The sequence below is a fragment of the Pantherophis guttatus genome, chromosome 1 (assembly GCF_059756535.1).
Source record: "Pantherophis guttatus breed Tessera chromosome 1, ASM5975653v1, whole genome shotgun sequence".
Taxonomy (NCBI): Eukaryota; Metazoa; Chordata; class Lepidosauria; order Squamata; family Colubridae; genus Pantherophis; species Pantherophis guttatus.
In genome coordinates this window covers 156,072,279-156,081,626 of record NC_142063.1, presented here as the reverse complement: position 1 = coordinate 156,081,626, position 9,348 = coordinate 156,072,279, and the positions used below count along the sequence as shown (strand labels likewise).

The 9,348-nt window shown below is 39.0% G+C and overlaps 1 long non-coding RNA gene across 1 annotated transcript; it reads left to right on the top strand.

Annotated features, from left to right (window-relative positions):
• Positions 1–304: 304 nt before the first annotated feature.
• Positions 305–7,016, top strand: LOC132710643 (uncharacterized). The gene is made up of 2 exons (XR_009621325.2): positions 305–606; positions 6,857–7,016. It is a non-coding gene; the product is annotated as an uncharacterized LOC132710643 (long non-coding RNA).
• Positions 7,017–9,348: the final 2,332 nt, after the last annotated feature.

Sequence of the window (9,348 nt, the reverse complement as noted above, 5' to 3'; positions counted from 1 at the left end):
CCTCCACCCTCAAATATAAGGCACCACCTAGAAGTTAAATTTCTCTGATACCCGGTTTACAAAAGGTTCTCTTCTTCTTGTTCAGAAAATCTAACTGCACCTACTAAGATTAGGAAACCAGCAGAAAAAGGCAACATTTCTTTTCCATTAGGATTCTGCGTGAAAGAAAGACAGAGTAATTTCTATGGAGCAAATTCCACCCCCTCCCTCCCTCTTCCTTTTTCCTGGCAAGGTCATGATATGATGCAGATATTTGGAGATCAAATTATTTAGAAATATGACCGTGTCATCAAAATAAAACATGTTGAAATGCACAGCCAGCTCACAAACCAGATTGCATGTGAAAATTGGATAATACTTGGCTGGAGACCTGACAAGTCAGTGAAATTCTAAACTCCAGGGGATTGTTCCATTTTATTCGCCTTGAAATATAAATCTATCTCAACATGATATTTAAAGCTGTGCACTGTGTGAACTCCCCAGTGACTGAATTTCTTCCCTGACTTTATGAGTCAGCCACCTACCATTTGCTTCTTGGCCACCAGGTGGCATCCTCCAGAAATGGACATCTGTCCATTGTCTCCCTTCTGAAGTCTCCATGGAAAGGTAAATATTATATTGTTTGTTTGTTTGCTTGCTTGCTTGCTTAATTGCTTGCTTGCTTATTAGATCATTATCCTGTCTTTATTATTTACAAGTAACTTAAGGTGGCAAATATATAATGTTGTACACAGATTCTTCCTTCCATCAGAGAATGTAACACAAAGATATTAGCAGAAAAGAAAAAGAAAGCTTCCAGCTATATTGGCACAATATACTGGGCTTTAAGAATTTTGCTACTGATAAATTTAGTAGGATACCCTTTTAACAAGTCTGATATATCAAAAAGATTATAAAATTGTTGTTCCTGTCAGAAATAGCATTATATCAGATATATATAGACATACACACACACACACACCATAGAAAGTGTATCCTCTTTCATTGATGAATATATTTCATTGTCCTAAAAGGAGTGCCAGTCGTGTGTGATGGCTTAGATTATTAATAGGCATATACTCATTTCTTCAAGTATTATCACTAATTTTCCCTTCATTTTCTTCCTAATATTTTTTCAATATGAAATAGTTTCCCCTGTATTGTTCTGAAGTTTATGAGCTGGAGTGTGAAAATGAAAGGCCCAAGAAGGGCTCTAAATCCAAGGGTGGCATTTTTTTGGCTGGGTTTAAATTTCAGTTCTGCTGTTTGGATGGTGACCATGGCCAAGTTCCTTCCTCTTGAACATACCTTCCATAAGAGACAACCAAAAGAGACAACATCCAACTGCTCTGCACAGAATAAAGATGGGCTACTAAATCAACTCTGTTCTTCCCCATTTTGGAATAGCAGACAAATCTGGGTGGCCTCAGGAATCATCTTTCTTTCCACATCTGCCTGCAGAATAGTCATCTTTATTTCAATAGAATTGTTGGGAAACAATTAGAAAGCCCCCTTCCTGCACAAACTGATCTCAGATCTTGGCTTCTTAACTCCCAAATTGCTTATATTAAGACATTTACGAAAGCTGTAATTGCATTTGACAATTGCAACAAAACCAAAACAAGACAAAAGAACCTTATGACATCTTAAAAGGCTTAAATTAAATTTAAGCATCTTAAATTAAAGGAAAGATGAAGGATTCTGGCACATAGAAAGAAAAACAACCCTTCCTGCTAACAAAACAGCATGCTAAATATTGTGCATATTTTTGCTTGCAGAAGTCCTTATAGCCACCATTTTATCTTCAACCAGAAAACAATAAAATGGTGGTGAAGGAATAGTAGAACCACACTTTTCATCTGCAAGAGACTATTCAGAATGCAGTTGGTGCAGATACTGCAAAATTTCAGAAGTGGTTTTCCCTTGCCTTTTTCTAAGGACTGAGAGATTGAGAATTCACAGCCTCCTGATTTCTAGCTTGATGCTTTTACCACATCACCAGACTGACTCTCCACATCTTGCTATGAAGTAGGAGAGAGAGAGAGAGAAAAACACAGAGAGAGAGGATTCAGCAGTGGAACAGCAATGTACTTTCTAGCCATTAATCTTGAAACCGAGAGGAAAAGTGTGCCTATTCAGCTGTATACAAATTTTTGCCATGAAGTACTTCTAAGAATCACACTAATGGGATCGTACTATATTCCTAAAGCACAGAATCTTGAGAGAGGTAGAGTTGTAAACTGACAGTCTTTTCCTTCCTTCCTTCCTTCCTTCCTTCCTTCCTTCCTTCCTTCCTTCCTTCCTTCCTTCCTTCCCTATCTACCTACCTATTTACCTATCTTCACATATGTGTTATAGTCAGCTATACATATTCTACACAATGGACATTTTTGAGGAACGTTGCACTCAGCTATTTAGAAAACCCCAAGAAGAACATTTTTGATGGGATGGCCGACACGCATTCTAAAGCTAGCTAGTCATTTAGAGTGTATTGTTTCTCTCAAACTAAGTATCATGAAAAACCCATTAATATTGGTGAAAACAAGAAATTCACTTTCCATACTGGATTAATTTTTACCCCGATTAACAAAGGTGCTATAGCTTCTCGGTTAAATAGGTTACAGGATTCTAATGCAACTTGGTGACAAGGAGGAAAAAATGAATCATTTGGAGAAAACTAGAAAAACAATTGATGAGGGAATTTTATTACCAAGCTAAGTACTGTATAAGATGGTTAAAAAAAACCAAAAACCCTTAAATCTGAAAATAGATGCTTGGGTTCAAATATTACTGAACAAAACAAATGATAAGTTGTCCTTTAAAGCAAAATCTTCTAGGATATCAAACTAGAAACAACTGAGCAGATAGCAAAGAAAAAAAATATATGAAATGTGATGAACTCCAAATAGTGATCAGTTTAATTGCTGAAGGAATTTTATCAGATATAACATTTTTGATTTTGCAAAAGAAACAAACAAAAAACCCCAAACTTATTGTATTTTGCTTGCTTAGATCTTCCTATATACCACAAGCCTACCTCCATGATTCCAGACTCTTGGTTAAAACTTCAATCATTGGAAAATACCTGGTCTAAAGACTGACATTTGATGAATGATTAGGCAATAATAATGTTACGTAGCACAATCCCGCATCTACTTATTTTACTGATTTCAAGGGGACAGAATAAGATCGTGTTTCCACTGAAATCAAAGGTTTTGTTCACTGCAATGAATTGCTTTTTGTTATCTTGGTTTAGCATAGTGTGTTTTTAAAGCAACTTTCTTTTAACCATCACAAACCTCAGCCAGGTTTCTGTGCTGTGAAAGAGATGTCATTATAAAAGGGAATTCAGTGCCTTGACATTGAAAACTGTTTGAGATATTTCATTATCTCTTGACCAAAACACCAAGACTTTGGGCAACTGATTTCTCCAGGAAATCTGAGCAACAAATTAATGTGGTGTCAGCAGCATCTTAAAACAGATCGCAAAAAATTGGGGTTATTAAAAACTACAAACATTAGGATTTATGGTTTTACAAATATGTCATATTCTATCCAGGCTTTTAAATTTAAATCACTGTCCTTCCATGTAAGATGGGACGGGTGGGGGAAAGTATTGAAAACTTAGAGCCTTTCATCCAGGGGTGTGGAATTTCTAAGAAAAGACAACAGGAAACTATAAACGTAGTAACACCATGAAAATAATTTTCTGATGCACTATTTCTTTCAGTGTTCAAAGGCTACATTGCCCAGACCAGAAAGGAAGCTGTTGTATCATTAAAAACCCAGGAGCCTCAAACAGCAGCTCTTTTGTAAAACAGCCCCTCCTTCCTCTTCGGATTGGCATATCTCATAAATCTTTGCTTCAAACTCTGCTCAAGCCATTGGCTGACTCTACCTCTTGCGTTAATGGCTGGAAACTGTTGTGCATCAGGTTCAAAGGGAACAGAGAACATCTCTGAAAACAACTCCTGGTAAAGGAGGCAATTATAACTGACAGCCAGATGCCTCCTCTGTCTGGCCCAACCAGTTTACCAAGAGCTTGTAAATGGTTCTTAAGGCCACTGGATCTAAACAGTGTGTCTGGCTGACTGACAGCTTAAGTAAACAACAATGCTACAAATCACTAATACAAAACAGTGGATTTGCTTGGGACTGATAACAAGATTTTAAACATGGAAGCCAACCCTCCCCGCCTCGCCATCCACCACCCCAGGTGCCACCTCCAGCTGTCTTCCTTTCTTTTGCCTTTTTTTTAAAGTATCCCAGAAAGAAACAGTTCAGAAGGATTAAGAGCATAGTCTTTTCTTATTTCATTCCCTGAAGAGGACGTGTTGAGGCAGCAGGATTTGATGCATCCCCATCTTGGGATCACATATCTCATGAAGTTGCTTTATTTTTATTGCATCGTTCACATTCTTTCTTTCTTATAAAATATTCCAGCTGTCTGGAATGACAAATTGCTAATTGTAATTTTTTGTAGGGTAAGTGTTCCACCAAATCCTAAATAGTTCCCCAACCTGGCAACTTCCTGGTTTCTTAGACGTCATCTATTTTAGAATTTAGAATAGAATAGAATAGAATAGAATAGAATAGAATAGAATAGAATAGAATAGAATAGAATAGAATAGAATAGAATAGAATAGACTTTGGAGAACTTCTAGTCCAGCCTCCTGCTCAAGCAGGAGAACCTATACAATCTCAGACAGGTGACTGTCCATTCACTTCTGAATGGGCAAGCTGTTCCACTGGTTAATTGTCCTCCCTGTTAGGAAATTTATCCTCAATTCCAGGTTGCTTCTCTCCTTGATTAGTTTACAACCATTATTTCTTGTCCTGCCTTCTGGTGCTTTGGAGAATAATTTGACTCCCTCTTTGTGGCAGCCCCTCAAGCAGGGATGAAATCCAGCAGATTCTGACAGGTTCTGGAGAACCGGTAGCAGAAATTTTGAGTAGTTCGGAGAACCAGCAAATACCACTTCTGGCTGGCCCCAGAGTGGGGTGGGAATGGAGATTTTGCAATATCCTTCCCCCAGGAGTGGGGAGGGAATGGGGATTTTGCAGTATCCTTCTCCTGCCATGCCTATCAAGCCATGCCACACCTACCAAGCCATGCCCACAGAACAGGTAGTAAAAAATTTGGATTTCACCACTGCCCTTAAGTACTGAAATGCTGCTATCATGTCACCCCTAATTCTTCTTTTCTTTAGACTAGCCAAACCCAAAATCTTCCTTGATTCCATCAATGGCTGTGTTGACTGACTGAGGATTATAGTATGTGAAGTGCAACACATGCAGAGAACACCGGTTAGGACAATACTACCAAGCACAAATCTAAGGTCTCACCACCAAGGAAGCCTCCAGGGTCAGTGCTAGATTTTTAAAAATGCAACAAGAGCGGAAGCCTTGCTACTACTTAGGAAAGAAAGGGATCCAAAATGTGCTCTGGAAAGTGAAAGTATGCAAAAGAGAGAATCTCAGGCAGGAGAAACTGGAAACAGGAGAATCGAAAGTGGGAGCACAGCCTGTATTCATTCTCTCCTCCCTTTTTTATCTTGGCAATTCAGTTAAAACTCCTTCCTCTCAGCTAGATTGCCACACATTCTCCAGTCCCTGAGTCGGATAGGCATAAATTGCACATTTCCAAAGTTTGAGCCTATTCTGCCTCAGTAATGAGCTTTTGACTGGTGCTGTCCCAGCAATATTTGTATGGGACAATCTAAGGGTAGCACTTGGCTGCCTGTTCCCCACCAAGAATCATCACCCACTAATAGAACAAAACATGGATCACTGCCCTTAATCAATAGCAAGGTGAGTTTGGGTAATTATTTGTGGGGTACCAATAAAGGAGAATATTTGTAGCTCCAGGTTGAAATGAGGTGTCCTTGGTGCTTTCTGAGCTTGCTTGTTTTCTAGTCTAGCACTGATGATGTTACCTATTTAGGGTAGTAAAACATCTGCAAGAACACAAGCAAACTCAGAGAGCACCAAGGACCCTTTATTTGTGGGTACATGGAATAAAGACTTTATTCCTTTGTTGCCTGAGTGAAGGTTGCCACCACAAATGACTGCTGTACCACTAAGGCAGGGGTGGGCAACTGTGGCCCTTTTACAACCTGTGAACTATCCTCTTTGAGGATATCCCTGTACTTTGCTCCATTCAGCTTTCCCTCAACCCTGACCAGTCTCCAACTTCCTGCTGCTGAATAACACCTCCATAGCATGATGCTGCCACCATCATGCTTTACTGTTGAGATGTATTGAATAGGTGATGAGTGGTGCCTGATTTCCTCCAGACATAACATTTAGAATTGAGGCCAAACAGTTCGATCTTGGTTTCATCAGACCAAAGAATACGGTCCTTCAGGTGCTTTTCTGCAAACTCCAAGTGGGCTTTCATGTGTTTTGTACTGAGGAGAGGCTTCCGTCTAGCCACTCTGCCATAAAGCCCAGAGAGATGGAGAGCTACAGTGATGGCTGTCCTTCTGGAATTCTGTTCCAACTCCACACAGGATCTCTGGAGCTCAGTCAAAGTGACCATTGGGTTCTTGGTCACCTCTCTTACTAAGACCCTTCTCCCCAATTGCTCAGTTTGACCGGGTGACCAGCTCTTGGAAGAATCCTGATTGTGCCAAACTTCTCCCATTTGAGAATTATGAAGGCCACTGTGCTCTTAGGAACCTTCAGTGCAGCAGAATTTTATTGTAGCCTTCCCCAGTTCTGTACCTTGCAATAATCCTGTCTCTTGAGCTCTGCAGGCAGTTTCTTTCATCGCATGGCTTTTGTTTTGCTACAATATGCATTGTCAGCTGTGTGGTCTTCTATAGAGAGGTCTGTCCCTTTCCAAATCATGTCCAATCTATTTAATTTACCACAGGTAGACTCCAATCAAGGTGTAGAAACATGTCGGCAACAATCAAGAGAAATGGGAGGCACCTGACCTAAATTTCAAGTGTTGTTGCAAAGGGTCTGAATACTTATGCCAATGTGATATTTCAGTTTTTTTCTTTTTAATAAATTTACAGACATTTCCAAAATTCTGTTTTCATTATGGGGTACTGAGTGTAGATTAATGAGAAAAAAAATCAGCATCTGTAGAATCAGGCTGCAGCATAACAAAATTGACAAAAGTGAAGGGGGTCTGAATACTTTCTGAATGCACCGTATATGTAATCCACTAACCAAGCAAATTATTCCACTTGCTTTTCTTTTGCCTTTTGATCTGGTTGAGGCCTCTGCCAAATTGAGTTGCCATTCATAGATGGGAATCATTTTTCCAAGATTTAAAGTGCCCCAATACTTTAGTTCTGATACATCTGGCTGTATTTGGGAAAGTAAAAAAAAAAAAGACAGATGAAAAATGGGTTGCTGCACAAGTATGTCAGGAATCATCTCATTGACACCATGGAAGGTGGGTGTGGATGGGGGGAGGATAAAGCAAATGTTTCCTGCCACATTGTGACATTCACCCTGTGCAGAGAACTCCCATTTCCACTGGCGTCATTGGGAATACCATGGACAGAAGAGGCTGCCAAGTTCACTCTAGCTGCATGTACAGGGATGAGAATGCAGGGAAAGACATTTCAATGAGCTATCCATTTTTTGTTTCTAAACAGAACAAATTCTTCAAAATGAAAAAGGTCTTCTGCAGTCATGACATAAGGCTAAGACCGAAAATCAGGCTTGTCAGATGTTACATCCTTTCTATCCTGCTCTACAGGGTAGAGAGTTGGTCTCTGACAGAAAACCACTTGAAGAAACTAGAAGCATTTGAAATGTGGATTTACAGATGGCTGTTACGTATAAACTGGGTTAACAAAATCACAAATGAGGAGGTGATAAGCCGTCTGGGAAAGCAAAGGGAAAACAACAAAGCCATTAAAAAGCGAAAGGTAAAATATTTTGGACATGTGATGCGACACCCAGAAAAATACAGCATCCTTCACTTAATCCTCCAAGGAAAGATTGAAGGCAAACGAGGTCCAGGCAGAAGAAGAACATCATGGCTTCAAAACCTAAGGGACTGGTTTGAACAAAACTCAGCAGCACTTTTTCATACGGCTGTTGACAAAAATAGGATTGCCAACATGATCGCCAACGTCCAATGACGTTGGCACAAGAAGAAGAAAAAATAGAACAAATGGCTTGGAATGAAATTTCCTATCTGACAATATGTATAGGTGTTGCACTACAACTTCCATCAACTCTAGCCAGCAATGCATAAACTGCTGCTGAGGGATGGGAGTCACAATAGTTATAAAGTTGTATACATTTTTTAAATAGATGATAAATAGATGACAGGTAGACGGATAGGTAGATATAATAGTGATTAAAAGAAAAAGTAGACAAATGGACAAAAAGAAAAATAACTGCAGGAAATGAAGTAACTGTGCATCTGTATACTTATATGTATGTTTTGTGTTCAGAGAAATACAGGTTTTAAAATAAGATTTCAATCACCTATATTTGATACTTATATTCAATACAGTATCAGAATGACATTTGTAAATATGAAGGTATTCTATTCCAAAAAAAATCATTGTTGGAAATAAATGGTAACTAGACCTGAATTAATTTATCTTCCATTGTACAGTTTTACCAAGTGACAGGTTTTTCAACAACAGCAAATCCTCAGACCTTTAAATGCCACCAATCAAATGAAAGATAAATTTAAATGCTTCTGTGTTTTCCCATAGAAAACCTGGCAGCTAACAAAAGAATTGAATCCATTTCTTAAATTGCATAGATTTATTTGCCTTAGAAAACATGGACACTAAAACAAGATTCAGCATAAAATCCACTCGAAGTCTTCATAGAGTTGACCAGCCTTCTAAATCAAATCAAATCGATCCAATCCAATCCAATCAATTTGGAGTGATTTTCCCAATTTCTTCAAGAACTTTCGACCCAAAAGACTAACTACTATTTAGAAAGATCTCTCTCTCTCTCTCTCTCTCTCTCCCTCCCTCTCTCTCTCTCTCTCTCCCTCCCTCCCTCCCTCCCTCCCTCTCTCTCTCTCAGAGAGAGGGGGAGAGGGGAGAGGGGAGGATACAATTTTGGTGGAATAGCGAGCCACCAACTTCCTTATCAATTCCTGACATGTGCTAAAATAGATTTCATCAATATATCCTTGGCTGAACCACTCTCAAAGAGTAAAAATGATTTGAGAATCAGGTTTTCTGTTCTGCAAAACTGTACTATCTGGGATTATTAGGAAAAAGACATGACAGAGTTACTGAACTGAAAAATTCACATTCAGCTTCACATTTTATAATAAGTCGGGATAATAACACAGGAAATGTGAGGAATTAATTTAGAAGCCGTTCCTAAACTCTGCTTCAAAACATCATATTTAGAGGCATTTTTTCT